The following is a 15,705-nucleotide window of genomic DNA, read 5'->3' on the forward strand; positions in this document are numbered from 1 at the left end:
AAAAGCATGAAGTATATACTCGGCCTGAACGTGACGGCCATTCGGTTTACCGCATATCACTCTCTTCATATTTCCGCATTCATCTTCATTTCATAGTCCCAAAGGCTTCAACCATGTTTTAGGAATCTTGCAGATATTTCGCCTTGTTCATGCTTTTCCCGTGATTCTAACGTCCGTGTTGCCTCAGTTAAAAACGCCTGTACCTATCAATGTCGCAATCATCGACTATGTCGTTTGTCACTTTCGATTTTAGCAGTTGGAAATGCCGAGAATGCACTTTAACGTCTTGCAACATGACACGAAACTCAAACGCAAAGATCAAAGGTTTCAAGGTTACCCCTAGGGGATGTAGTGTGGAATCGGGTCACTGAAGCTGCCCCGCTGGTAATCTAAACCCTTCCTCAGTGCTCTCCAGTTATCTCCACACTTTGCAAGCTTCAGCCACTTCATACGAAAGTATTTTCCCATCTCAGAACCCGAGATCTCAAAGTAATGTTTTGAGTAGATCTCAACAGTTTTGTTGCCACGATACTTGCAGTCACCGGTCCTGTGCAGCATACATGTTGAGCGTTTTAAACTTAAGAGTTGAGTTCAATAAAAAAAAAAGGGTTAGACAGTGACAACTATGAAAGCCTGGGGTCAGGCTAGGCCCAGCCGTACGGTCTGGTGCTCACACATTATTTTTTCCTCTTTATTACAACTCGTGATTGATGTCTGACGCATGACCTTTTGTGTTATGTTTTTAATATTATACCTTTTTTCACGGCCCCTCTTTTACGGTTTTGCACAATAGCAATGAAGGTATTTCATGTAATAGCTGCAGTGCTCTAACAACTTAAATGTGCAGAAATGCACAGTTCAGCAGCTAATGCAGCGCAGTAGTTTATGCCTTCCGCAGTTTTGTTCGTGTGTTCGTGCTCTTTCACTGGCCTCACCTAAATATCTGATTCCTTAGCGTCTGATGGAAAGAGGCAGTGGTTCAATAAGATGTTTTTTGCGGGGGTGCCTTTACACGTGATTGCCTCTGCTCTGGTCACACTCTGACTGAAGCAGCTGACCGCAGACAGGCACATTCCCTCGTGGGTCTGTGTGTGTTTGCGCTGTTGAACCATCACTATGAATCTACACCAACTAGCCCAATCTGCAGTTCTTCTACAGTTTATTTCTTGTACATGGGCGTCTTTTATGTGTTCAGCGCTGTGTGTGTCTGCTCTCCTTCTTGGTCTGTGTGTGTTTGCGCTGTTGAACCATCACTATGAATCTTCCCTGCCTTCTCTCGCACTTGTGCGAAATTTGGGGCCCATCTCTCTCTTTTTTTGGAGTATATCGTCCAAGGTCGAACGTTTCACTCTGCGCTAAGCAGGAATCATGTCTAGAGCGTGAAGAATGTTTTTCACAAACACATTTATAAAACACGCAAGTCCCATTGCAGCAAGCCCTGTCACAAGCGGTATCCTTGTCTTACATTAACGTTACGATAAATTCACTGACGAACCAGTTAACCGTGCGCGAGTGTATATATGAATGCAAAGCGCTTTCTTCAACAATACCGCTACGTGCTTGAAGTTACTTCTTTCCTTTCGCAGGTGGTCCGCACGATGTCTTTCCACGCACGGAGTCCCTTATCGTGATCTTGCCATACCACTGAGACCAAGTTCTGTATTGCGTGCCATTGCAATGAAGTGACGTGAAGCACCCACATTTTCGACACAACATAATCTCTGTCGCAGTCCTCTTCATCTTTCTCTGTAGCAGCGGGTGACTGCGATGTTGTCAGGAGAGAACTCTGAAAAGAACGGTATGAAAACAAATATGGCTTGTATACAAGAATCTCGCCAAACATGGTTACGACTGATGAGAAAAGATGTATATATATAGTCTTTCAGAACAGGTCTGCAGTCCGTGGTGTTCCTGTTTGTCAAATTACTTTAGCGATCCCAAAACAGTGTTTGTACTTTTCAACCTGGGCACTGTAAACCCCAACTGCACATGGAAAAACACCGTGGAAATTTGTGTACTTCGGACATTGTTAACATGTTATAAGTTGTCGGTATAACATGTTCACTAAAACTTCTGAACTGGGTTCTTCATAGTCCGACCGGGATTCTCAGCAGCGTAAAAGTGCTATCGCACATATAGCGCAATTACAAACAGGGTTAAATGGACAATGACTTGTTTCTTCTCGGGATTTGCGTGACGTCCGGAAGAGAAAAAATAAAAAAAGCAGGTTCAAATTTTGTTAGGCGAAATAAAAGATTACCTCAGCGTCCGGAGAGGCCAAAAAACTGAGTAATTTAGTTTCGCTTTATTTTCTGTGTTGTTTACTACTGACACGTGAGGCCAGAGTGCGAACTTGATTTGGGCTAACTTCGAGGCCATAGTGTTCTGGCCATTGAACTTGCGTGTTTTAGTCCATTCACCTCTTCTGCGCAGGAACGACGAAAGTATGATGGGAGAGAGAGCATGGGGTGCGAATAACGGGCTCCCTCAAACCTTACTCAGCTAAAAAAACACTTGCACCTCTAGTTCTCTGAAGCCCGAAGGCGAGCTCCAATTCATTCACATTTCAAACAATACGTTACTGTTCCGAAGCACAGCAGAAAGGCAAACGTGTTTCTCCTTTCCTGAAATAAGCAACGAAGTGATCGATAACTGCTGCAGTAGACAAAAACAATTCAAAGGAGAACTCCTAAAAATATAGAAAAACAGGTGCATTCGTAGCCAGCGGTCGCTAACCGTGGGACGCAACATCCGTCATCTCCAGCTGCGTGTTGTTGTGAAAAAAAAACTTTGCGTTGGCAGACTCTTTTCAAGATTGTGGGGAATGACGTCATCTGCGCCTGAAGAGGTTATTGTTTCTCTCATGAATGCAATGACCTGCTCTGAATAGATACTGCGAAAAAGAAGTGTAAATCCACTTGAGATAAACTGAATGCAGTTCAATACAGAAGAGTGACAACTAAACAAGTACTATATGCAACACAGGAACTCTGCACTCGACTTTTTTATTACTTTTGGCCTTCTTGCGCGTAAGAGCACTGGATAGCCTAAAATCTAGAAAAAAAAATTGAACTGACTTTTATTAGCTCCGAATGCGGAAACCTTCCCGAAGAATATTAAGCCACTCGCACGCTTTTCTACCCTTTTGTGGTTCAATAAAAACGTGGTGTCGTGTAGCAAAGGTAGGTTTCTATGCTTGTGCTGTAGAAAATAAGGAAAAAAGCAAAACTCAGAATTTTTAAAATCCTAGTTAATTCCTCAACAGCACTCAGGCAAAGCAAGGAAGTTATATAGTATGTTTTATTGAATGCTGGCATGCTTTATTTTGAGCTCTTACCTTGAGTAAGGCACTTATTTCTTGGGAGCTCTGTAGTTATCTCAAGAGTTTTCTTTGGCTTTTTGTCGTAGACTTAGAAAAATCCGGCTTTCCGGCGCCAGCTTGCTGACCCCTCCGTAGTGCGTACATAGTTATGTACTCCATGACTGCTTCTACTGCTTGGGCTGCTTGCACGCTCACGCACCTAAATCTACGCACTGCCCTCGTTACGTCAGTGCGCGGGGGTGCCTCGACGGATCCGCACGACAGCTAGTGTCAGATGAACATCTCTGTCATGTCCACCAGCAATGAACTACCATTAAGGGGCGAAAACAAATAATCAGGCGAAGAAAGCAAGCGCAATAAACGGACATCTCGCCAGAAGGAATGACGAAGTTTCTTTTTTGTGTGCAACATCGTACGTCACGCTCGACACGGCGCGTCAGATGTACAGGGCTAAGGCTCGGCATTTTTGAAATGATACAGCCCGCTCACTCTTCACTGGTTTAACGAAACACCTGCCATATAGCAGGTAAACCTATGGCCGTGCAAGCACTAACCACTGACGGCTTATAGCTGACTTCATCTCTCTCGGAGCGTAATTTCTTTTCTAAAAAACTTCTATCTTCTAGTACTTCTAGTACTAGTACTTCTATCGGACGCGTAACTCTTTCCAGTTTTTTTGCCACTAAACCGGTGCGGTTGGCTCAGGAGCCTCCACAGAGAGGGCAGTTACTAAGCCTTTCATTTATTTATATGCTCCTGGCTTTTCCTGAAGTGGAAAAGCCGCCAGCCAAACACAAGTGCATTTATGTTTATGCCCTGTGCCTACATGTGACGTGTCGTTTCGCAACAGTGCGTTCATCAGGAGTGGAAACTGACCAGTTTGGTAACGATCGAGCAGTATTTGCGTATACTGCACTTACATAAATGACCACACGAGAAAAGCGAGAAGAACGAGTTTTATAATGGTAGTATTTTTCTCGAGAGTAGTCTGAAGCACCTAACTACGCCTTGTTGTTGCTGCTACAGTGCCAAAAAAGTCATAGAGTATGGTAGCACGGACTAGTAGAGAGCAATTGCAAGGTTATTACGAGCTATTTAAAGTTTTCTAATAAGGCTTGAATATAAGTTGCTTTCACTGCTAAGAGTCTTCTTTTTGTGGGCATTAAATGGTCGTTTTTTTTTTTCAGCAGGGGCATGCGGATAGTAGATATTTTATTGAAGGGAACCTGTCCAAAATTATTTATAAAAGAATGCTTGACTTTCCTTTTAAAAAGCGCTGCAAGTCGCGCTCTCGTCCAGCCATACCATAGACACGGGTTCATCGCTGCTCTAAAGGATAGGCAGATCGAACAACCATCAGAATTAATAGCTCACCGCGGTTCCAATATGCGAGCACATCTGATCAGGCTTTGTTTTTTGCATCAGGAAAAAATTCGGAAGCGTAGCAGGACGTTGAATAAAAAAAATTAGCATGAAAGACTGCTCAGAAAATGTGTAACGCAGCGAAATTAATGGCTGTTCAGAGTTTTTGAACTTGGTTCATTGTGATGTTGTGACTGTACTTTCTTGTGTGGCACTTTTTTCTTGTGGCTATTTAAGAGCTCTCATTTTCGTTTCTTGGAGTAAAGTAGTGCCTAACTGCAGTAAACTCAAAGAATGCGGTCGCCAACGTTTCAGGATGAAGAGATTTAAGAGCCCAGTTGCCTCAAAGACGGCTTTTAATAAAATGGCCTTTCTCAAGGGATCATAAATTTTAAACTGGCAGTAGTTTTTTAGGTTACGTTAACGAATAAAGAAGCACAAAATGGAGCATGACCCATTTTTGGCTCGATTACAGGGTATAAAAAGCAATATTTTCCATTTGCTTTCGTTACAACAGTTGCCATGGGGACTGCACAATTCCTTTATTTTTTTTTTCTATAAAAAATGCGTCTCAAAGGCATCAGTACAAGCCAATGTAGCTACTGAAGTTATGCTATCACGCCTCGGGCGAGAAACGTTGTTTATATATGTAAGCTCGGTTAGCCAAGGGGCTCTTGCGGCCGACATAAGCGAATATAAATCACAAATTTTAAACTGTGGGGTTGAACCTCCCATTGTGGCACATGGGCTAAGAGAAACGAGAATGAATTGATTAAAACAAAGACCTGCAACATGCAGCAAAAGCACGCAGAGTTCAGTGGAAGATAACAAAATGGTAGCTAGGCTAATAAAACATTAAGAAAACCAGATTTGTGACGCTGCGGACGCTTGTGATCTAGCATGAGTGAATTGCACTGGTAGGCTTCAAGCTACTATGGGGGTTCCACTAGATGTTGAGAAAAAACAGCGCTTGCAGACAAAGGACCAGAACAAGAAGGACACACAACTGCGCTGACTAACCACTTTTATCTCGGAAGGGGGCCGATCCGCGCTTTTATACAGAACTAGAGGGAATGATGCGCACGCGCACAGATCAGCAAAGTGGGAGCATGGAAAGAGCCAACACATAGACCAACTATTCTTATCATCACTGATAACCAACAACGCAGCCAAAACAAGCGAGAATAGAAAAAAGAAAAAAAGAGAAAGAAACAACGGGGGAAACAAAGGCAGGGAGCGTAAAGAAACAATTCAAAAAAGTTCTAAAAAGATCCCGAAGAAGCCAACAACCAACACGGCTAAACGAATGACGATGAAAGGTGACAAAGATGAAGGCACTAAAAACTGAACAGACAAGCATAAAAGGTGCAGGAAAAGCCTGCGGAAGATGTAAAAAATCGGCACGGCTAAAAGATGACGGAATTAAAAGCGTTAAAACAGATAAAGGTAAAAACCTGAGAAGCCGATGAGAATAAAAACAAGCAGGAAAGTGGTCACTAAAAAATGAAATTGAACAGACAACAGATCTCTAAAAACAAGCAATGAATCGTAAAAAACGTGTGGGAGATAAAACCTAAGGTGAGATAACAGATAAGTTTTTACAGAAAAGTTTAAGATGGAAAACATCGCAAAAAGTGATCGCGAAAGCTGATCTGTGCGCGTGCGCATCATTCCCTCTAGTTCTGTATAAAATGCGCGGATTGGCCCCGTTCCTTAATAAGAGTTGTTAGTCTGCGCAGTTGTGTGTCCTTCTCGTTCTGGTCCTTTGTATGCAAGCGCTGTTTTTTCTCAAGATGTACCCCAACCAACTCGCCCAGCAACACACCTTGCTCAAGTTCCACTAGAATTCTGAAATGCCTCTGTTCTTTCTTTCGGATTTCCTGAACCCGAATGAAATCTTTTGAAAGGCTCTCATCTAATAACCTTACTATCTTTTGGTGCGCTAGCACAAAGACTCCCATTCACCGATCTCGTCGATTTTTGCCGGAAGCTTCTAGGTGGCCCACCTGCCAGTCCCATGACTCTGTGACGTCATCCGTTGCAGGTGGAAGTTAAGCTAATGTCTGGTCGTGAGAAGTTGCTCTGGAAGAGCTACCCGAGTCTCACAAGCCCCTCCGATGGCAGCACCTACTACAGCAGGACAGTGGGGAATCGCTTTACCGCTGCACCACAGCGGCAGTAGTGGAACGAGGACTCCAAGAGATCTATGAAAGTAAAGTACAGAATAGGCAATTCCGCACATATCGGCATTAACCCATTAGCCCTGTGGCGACATACCCTTAAGATTAAGTGTCATAAGATTAAGGAGATTGTCTTCTTCAGTTTTATTGCGGTAGATGTAAGGCCTCGACTCACCTGTTTCAGCGATCTTTGAGTGACGCCTGCTTGACCTTGAAACCATGAATCGCACTGAAACCGAAACTGAAGTGAAAACCGGAGTGTTAACGCACCTAATTCGCATGCGGCCTAACCACGTTGAATCTTCCGCGATTTTTTCACATCACTCTAAAAGCGTGACTTATTTCAAATAGTTTTTCTGTCGTCAGTAAGCTTGCTTGTAGGTGCGTGCTCTTTCCTTTTCGAATCTGAACTGAACTCCTCACTTTTGGTGCTTTAGCAGTATTATATTTGTTTCGCATGGCCACGGGTCGTCTTTCGTCCGAAGCCGTGCCGTCAAGGCAATCAACCCCCCTGACAGTGTGGAGTGAAACTCCTGTCCTTGGCACGTGTTGAGAGGTTGGAGCGGAGCAGCTTAGAGCTTTAGAATCGCTTCCTTTCTTTCTCGTTCTGTCATCCACCCGCCAGCTTACATGTATGCCGAGAGACCACGAGCGCTTCTCCGCTTGTGTAGTCACTAGTCTACTCCTATCCGCCGCGGTGGCTCAGCGCTTACGGTGCCTGGCTGCTGACCCGAAATACGCGGCTTCGATCCCGGCCGTGGCGGTCGAATTTCGATTGAGGCGAAATTCTAGAGGCCCGTGTGCTGTGCGATGTCAGTGCACGTTAAAGAACTCCAGGTGGCCGAGATTTCCGGAGCCCTTCACTACGACGTCTCTCATAGCCTGAGTCGCTTTGAGACGTTAAACCTCATAAACGAAACCAAACTAGTGTACTCCTGTGGTGGAACCGCTGCCTGTTCTTCTCCGTCTTCCGTACACTGAAATTTTAGTCAAATTATGGCTGTCCGTATTCAGGCGACACAATAAAACAGATCCACGCTCTCGAAATGCAGGAAAACTAAGCTAGCGCTTTGAAGCCGCACTATGAAGAGCGCCTTTTGGCCCGGGATACCACTGGCTCTACGCAAAGACGAGGATTAAGGCGAGAGCTGCTCCCGCAGACTTTCGGTATCTCTGTGGGATGCTCAAGCCTAAGCATTTACGTTACAATATTTTGGCCTAAGTGTTTTTTTTTCTGCTGCTTTTCTCCAGTTTTTTACCATTCGTTTACCTCCTACTACTCTGAAGGCAAGAAAATGCGCCTCAGGTCGAGAAAGCCGAAAGCGTAAACTATATAAACCTTTCATTTCCCTTGCCGAGATCGCCGGTGCCTTTTCGAACTTCTGACGGTAAGGAAAGATAGAGTAAATTTTGCACATAGCTTTAATCGGAAGAAAAACGAAGGTGAAAGTACACAGCTTGCGTACAGTAAACAATATAACAATAAGCTAAAGGAGAGAAGGAAGAAGAGGAGGATGAAAGGCGGGGATGTTAACCGGTAGATGAAACCAGTTTGCTACCCTGCGCTGGGGAAATGAATGAGAGGATATAGAGGTGAAGAAGGAAAGAAAGATAGAGGTAAGAAAAAACGGCGAAAAATCTTCAGAAAAAAGTGCTAAAAGTATTCATATATGCAAATGGCTCGGCCAAGCTATACAGATAAGTTAAATGAAAGGCTATTTATAATCCGTCAAGCTTAATCATTAGGTTTCTTGGAGCAGCATTCACAGTAAACGAAAGCCGCTGATTCTCTATAAGTTATGCAAAAAGTGGTCAACTGTAATAAGAAAAGAAATATTTGATTTCCATATTGACGCTCTTTGCATAAGTTCGCTTTCAGAGGCCACAAATGGTTCCTGGCCATCTGCACTTTTTATTTAGGCTCGATAATGCATCCCAATTTCCGTAATCAACAGCGCGCTTTTGTTTTGCATTAAACTTTTATTGCGGGACCCACTTTTAGATTGTATTTACTTATGAGTGAAGGTCACATTAAGTGTTAAAGCAAGCAAATCGTCGGGCCGTTTCTTATTATCTTGAGGGCAGTGAAATCATGAGGTGAAAAAAGAACTTCTATTCTAATTCAGAGGAGACGGAGAAAATTGTTCCAATTTCACTGCAGAAACGCTCACGGTTTTATTGGTTCTTTAATCTTTTTTTTTTTTACAATCTGCAGGATGCCCAACAGGAGCAATACTCGCTTAAAAATCCGCTACGTTGTGAAAAAACGTAAGCGCTAATTTGAAAATTTTTATTTTCAGCTTCAACTTTTTTTATTTTCAACTTTCGCGTAGCAAACTTTAAAAAAGTTTGCTACGCGTCTGAACAATGGACCATTATCTTCAGCATTTCAGTATCAGTACCTTAGAATATTCCATTATTAAAAACTTTTGCGCAAGAATTCTGGACATGAGGGACAAAATTAGATCAGTGGCTCACTTCACAGTGTTGTGGTTTTAGAACAGCGCTCCTACGACGTGCGACTGAACTTCTTGCTGCCTCTAAGCTCCCGTTTTCAGACTAAGGTTTCCTGGCGATACCCTCTAGGACACTACACAGATGTTTGCATGAAATTAGCGGCATCAGATGAGTCGATAAACGTTGGCCGGAGCTTGAGAACAATATAGAATGCATGTGGAGGTTTAAGAGGTCGTGACGCGATGCTGAGAGATACAGGTGCAGACAAAACTAATATTTTGACGTTTGCGTGTAATTGAAAATTCCAGCTATGGCATGTGCATGCTGGCAGTGGAGGTTGCTGAGCTTTCTCACACACAAGTAATGTTTCTTCATTTCTGTTAGGGAAATCCTGATTGTGCTTAGAATAGAATGGCGTGCTCTGTTTACTTATGTGCGCACCTGCACACTGTGTGCGATTAGAGCGCAAATCTCTTTCACCCACACTGCCATCGCATAAGCTGCCGATGCAGCATTCTTTCAATGCACAATATTTCATTTTGCTTCAACACACCAATCCAAGTACTACGTCCGTTTGACCCTCAAGGGCACTTTCCAACATTATTTTATTTCTCTTTCCGCACGACAAAATCTGTCGCCGGCGCACATGGCACAGAAATTTCCAGTGCTCTCTGAAGGCACATGTGACGGTAGCAAAGCAAGACGGTAAAACCAGGAGACCAAGTCAGCAGAACGGGCGGTTCTGTTCCTGCAGCTGCCGCACGGAATTGTTTATGCGTGTGTTCCTTGCACGAAACTATTGAACTCGCGGAAAGTAGTCTGAAACACTTCAACCCCCCGCCGCGTGGTTTCCCTGCAAATAGGAGAACGAATGCGATCATCAAAGAGGCAAGAAAGAGGCTGTGACCGCTAGCAATTTTGGCTTGCATCCAAGATCACTGAAGGCCAAACAGGACAGCATCTGCTCACACCATCGCTGCTTTGCTGATCGAAGTGGAACGAAATGATCAGACATAGCAAAAAGACCAAACAAAGTACAGGGAAGCCAAAGTGAAACGTGACTAGCGCGGCAACATATTGTTTCAATGTCTTGGCCGTTGTGTAAACTAAAACCGCATGTATTACTGTTTTATTGTGGCCTGCACGACATTTGGCCCCAGCTGCACTGAGTGAAAGCGGTAGTAAACTGGGAAAGATGCGCCATCGTCCGAAGCATCTGTTTCCTCGCCAGTTTGTCAGACACAAGCTCTTGCGCAGTCATACGCAAGGATAAAAACAGACGTTATGAAGAAGAAAGCATGAAAGCACGTGATGGTCTCTCAAGGCCAAACGGAGCCTAGAAAACTGTGCCATGAGGTTTAAACATACACAAGTAAAAAACTCTCCGTCTTTAAATGACGAGGACATCTAGGACAGAATCTATTGCTGGTTGTTTTGTTTTTCTATAAAAAAGTTTTTTCTTTAATAAATACGAGGGTTACTTTTTAAGTTAATGACTTAAAATGTAGCCCCACTGCGTGTAAAAATATCGCTTCCTAAATTAAATCAAAATTCAATGCCATTATGAAAAATTGAGTCAGTCAACAACGTATAATTGGGATGCTATATGAAGTGCCCTGAAATACTCTTCATGGTCTCATTTAGTGTATATTGTGAATCTTCTCAGCTTCCGTTACAGCACGGTGATTTTGATTTACTGGGAAGAAACATTGGTTGGTTTTGTTCTTAGTCATTATCCCTGCTGCTGAATTATTTTTCGTTGGTTGTGTCCCTCTTCCCTTACAAATAGAGCTGGGGAGGGGAGGACAGTTGACAGGCGGTAAGCGGAGAGAGGCAAACCGTTTAGACACCACCTGACAGGTAGAGGCTCTGCACACACTCCGACGTGACCGGACAGTTTTCGGCTTCATGGCCCTCCTAACGCATTCACATTAAAAATCCGTCCTCTTTTCGAGCGCAACCACCGCTTTGAAAAAAAAAAGTAGCCATTAATATAATTTTAAGACGATCATATTATAGTGTCTTGGACTAGCGGCGAAATATCTGGCGCCCAGCATGAGGCACGCGATGCGGTGTTAAAAATGGGAGAAGAGAACGTGTGTTGTCCAACTCCAGCTTGAAGGCCACCACCACACCCCGGGATCGCAAGGCCACAGTGTGCAAGCCGTGCTCTTGGGAAGAAAGGCATGCAACAATGTGCTGACGGAAGCAGCGTTTATTGATTTTGAAACAATAACACCGGCTAGCGAAAGACAAGGAGATGTTCCTCGGGATGGCTGCGCTGCCATCCATTGCTGCCATTGGAAGGACGTCTACTGGAGAACTTCATTATATGAACGATGCTCCCTCGAGCATTGCTGGATGATGCTAATGCTCCATGTCTGGACGGAGGCAGGTCACGGGATTCTTTCCCACGAGGAAGCACTCCACTAGCGGAGAGCAGAGCCGGGAGCGATCATCCCCGCGCTTCCAGTTCCCCGACCCCTAGGCCATATAACCATTCTAGACTGTGCCCACGTGGTGATCCCGCCGTACGTGGCACTCTCTACGAAAGTACAGGCGCCCCTCATTGCTTATTAGCCCTAACAAGGGGGGGGGGGGGGGGGGAGTCCATAAAAAGATCGTGTGGTAGAGCGACATGCAATGGGACCCGAGCTATTGGAGACTGGAGGCACGCGTCTCACGTACTATGTCAGTGGTGAACTCCAGTGGTGCGACACCGCGAAAATTCTGAAGTGGTTCCCCTTTCGAGCATGTACCTTGGAGTTAAAGCCGAAACATCTAACGGGAGGCGCGAAAGCTCTATTTTGAAACAACAGCGCGAATAAGGAGGGGGCGGAAGTAAAGACGACACAACGAGCGCTGACTCTCAGTTAACTTTGACTTGAAATACCGTTTACATACACCTGAGCGTCTGGAAAAATTGCATGTAAGGAAAAGGAAGAATGAGTGTACGGTCATAGATAACAAACAACATACAATCCACTGAGCCCACGGCTGGTGTCTAGGAATGCGAGCTCATTATTTGTAGGAACTATGTGGCCTTGCTGATGCACGAGCCCCGGATTTTTGCGGTATGGTATGATTCCACAACCTCCCGCGGTGTCTTATCCCTGTGTTTGTATGATACTTGAGCTGTACTGACTAAGGGTGAACAACCACTGCAAGTGAGACAGTTGGGAATCTGGATCATTGTTTTCGACATTTTTGTTGTATTCTCGAAGGTGCGTGTTATGACATCATCAAATCTGCTCTATGCACTTGGCTCCGCATGATAAATTGACCTGATAATACTACGCTTTCAATGCACACAACGAACTGCTTCTCATGGCGTATAGTACAACCCTTGCGTGCATCTCGGTTGGGCGGTTCCAGCTTAAGATGCACAGTGGAACAGATGCGGGCCAGTTTCAAGGGAGCGGACAAAACTTTGTTCTCTTTCTACAGTCAGAAGATCGGGATGGCGGAACCTAGTTTGAAGGGGGAGTTATTGGCCGTCGGCCATGTTAGGTTATCCTATTTCGGAGGGTCGGAGACCAGGACAATTTCCTGAATTATAGAAGTCCACTTAGAGGCCGAGGGCAGGACATCGGGCTAATAGCGAACGCCCGCCCTCTACAGATGCCTGAAAAGCAGCTCGACTAAATCAAGACCACCAGGAAAAATGCGATGCCTAATTACCGCCCCAAGGCTAACTCCACCCTGTAGCCTGCATCCTGTTGCCACATTCCGTTCAATCCATATTTCTCCAGGGCAAATCAGGAGAGTGCCCGGGTCTGCCCGCCGGCGTGTAGTTTTGCTGCTACTGGCAGCATTTTCCCACGTACTGTTTTTTTTTCACCTGCGGATGCAAAAGGATCACGTGTCCTTCCTTGGACAAATTCTTTCATTTCTGATTGGATTAAGACTGTTGTGCTCATGCGATGCGGGCTGGAGCCGTCTATTTTACAAATTCTTACGGCAGTCCTAAACAGCTGAATCTCTGTGCGCTACGCTACGACCTGCATCGCTTATCCTGCCCTGCTAGTTCGTTCCGCGAAGGACCTTTGGGTGTATATGACCGCCTCCATTTCCCATGCAACGCAGGGATTCCGTTTTGTGGATTACCGGACTCCCTAAAATTGCTCCTCGGGCCGTTCGGATGACGGTTCTGCGCTTTGCGGCCATGCGGCTCGGCGTGGGTGGTCGGTGTTTGTTGTTGGTGGTGCATTTACGGATAGCCACAGGGATGGTTTTTAGCTCCTCGGTGGAAGTGAGTGCTCTGCGTGCAGTGGGTGGCAGTGTGTTCAGATGCCTCCAGTGGCCTGACACTTGGGATACCACGTGCTGCTGTCACCAACGCAACGTTGCAATGGATATTTCTTGCGCCCGGATCGTCGTCGCCACGTCGCTGTTGCCCAGAGAGCTGGGGCACTGCAAGATGCAGACCAATATCCCAGGATTATGCCATTTGATACTACAGGTGACATATCCACCTCTGACATCATTCTTCTTCCATGCCAATCCTCCTGAGCGTCGGAAATGTGTCACTGCACTGTGTACTGCAAGAGCTGTAACGTGCATCAGGTGGACTGTAATAAAATGTTTGCATACTATAACTTCGGCTCATCTTCAAAGGCTCCCAGACTGCAGCAGGTTCAAGACAAGGTTAAACAGGAGCAGATCACCCAAAAACATGCCCTCCTAAGCGAAAAGAGATATTACCGTCGTTTCATCATTAAGACCTAAATGGTACTAATATGAACTCCCTGATTCAAAATCTCCATGTTGGCTTGAAAAACTTATTCTTAGCAACTGCTAGCCATTCCTTGAACGAACTAATAATTATTCCCATTTCACCTGCAAAAATGTCCCTAAGAGGGGAATAAATTGTATATTGTAAATTGTAGAATAAATTGTATTGCAATTGTATTCTCATCAGAGAATACGCTAGAAAAGAGGTGAGTTCATATCAGTCTAGTGTATTGCCGCCTCGCAAGAGGCGCACTTGCACTATGGCTTGGTAATGCAGAGGCCGCACAGAGATGCGGCCACGCTGTAGCACAGTGAAGCGGCACCACCGTTGCAGAAGCGGATTCTTTCAGTGCCAATGGATCTACGCATGCTTTTTCGTACCGTAACGTACGCACTTGTTGCGGCCGAGAGAACAAGGCCCTTTACGACCGACCGGGCCAATCCGCCACACCACTCTAGCGCCACAACGCATATACCCCCACACGAATAAAATTTTTCACAAAAGTATTGCCAGACCGAATGCGAGCACCAAGGGTCTCGCTGAACATGCGTGACAAATGTCACCAAAAAGTTGCCGCTACAACACTGTCAAACAGTGCATGCTGCAAAGGTTCCACAAGGCTGCACTGCGGAGAACGGACGGAAGGTGAAACACCCCACGCTGGAATGCGATCTCCCGTGAGAAAAACTGCCCAAGCTCGCAACCCGCCGAAGTCTGTCACATCGGGTGGTGGGACCGAATGCATTATGTTCCACAACCGCGCATGCTGCTCCATTGGAGCTGCTCGTCTGTGGCTACCTCTACAGCGAGTTGCTCGTACACTCGAGAGGCCAGTGTGTCGAAACTATCTACACTGGGTAAGGCTGCGGTGATGGACCTGATATTCTAACCGACATAACGGTAGAAATCTGGCTGCTGAAAGGCTGCTCGAATCATACCGCGCTCGAGAAAAAAAGAAAAAGTTGCGGCGACATCCCGTGAAAATACGACAGAAGGCCCTACCTCGGGTAGTGGGTAATGCTGACTAGGTCGCGGAACCCTAGCAATGCGAACACGCTGCACATTATGGGCAAGTTGGGCACGCTGAACCCGCGTATGCGCGTAGGGAGACGAAAGCGCGCGCCATCGTCTCGGTATTGCTTGCCAAAAAAAAAAAGCGATTCACACGGCGTGGCATAACGGACGCATGAAAGTGCGTGGTGGGCGTGCAATACGAGTTAGATACAGAGCGACGCGCAAACCGACGCCCTGATAATCAAAGCGCGTTCAGTCGACGACAGGAGAAAACGCGGCGCCGCCAAGAGAGTCTCGGCGGTCACTTAGACGCGCCCATGTCTCGCGGGCAGCTTCGCCGGACGCGCGAAAAACTACGCCCAGGACCCTCACGGCCGAAACCCACTCCACATCGCCTGACAGATCCGAAGGAAATGAGCCGAAGCAGAGCGCCTTGGTTTTGCCCCTGTTCAGTTGACCGCCGGACAGTTCACTCTAAGCATCAAAATACCGTAAAAATACTACGTAACGGTCCTCGTCGCTGAGAAACAGGCAAAGGGCGTCTGAGTACGCGGAAACATTAACCTGACGTTGGCCAGGGAGCGGGAAGCGACGCACGGACGGACGGGCTATCCGCGGTGCGGCTTAGGAGCCTG

The sequence above is a fragment of the Amblyomma mixtum genome, chromosome 1 (assembly GCF_055824585.1).
Source record: "Amblyomma mixtum isolate Tamu chromosome 1, ASM5582458v1, whole genome shotgun sequence".
Classification (NCBI taxonomy): Eukaryota; Metazoa; Arthropoda; class Arachnida; order Ixodida; family Ixodidae; genus Amblyomma; species Amblyomma mixtum.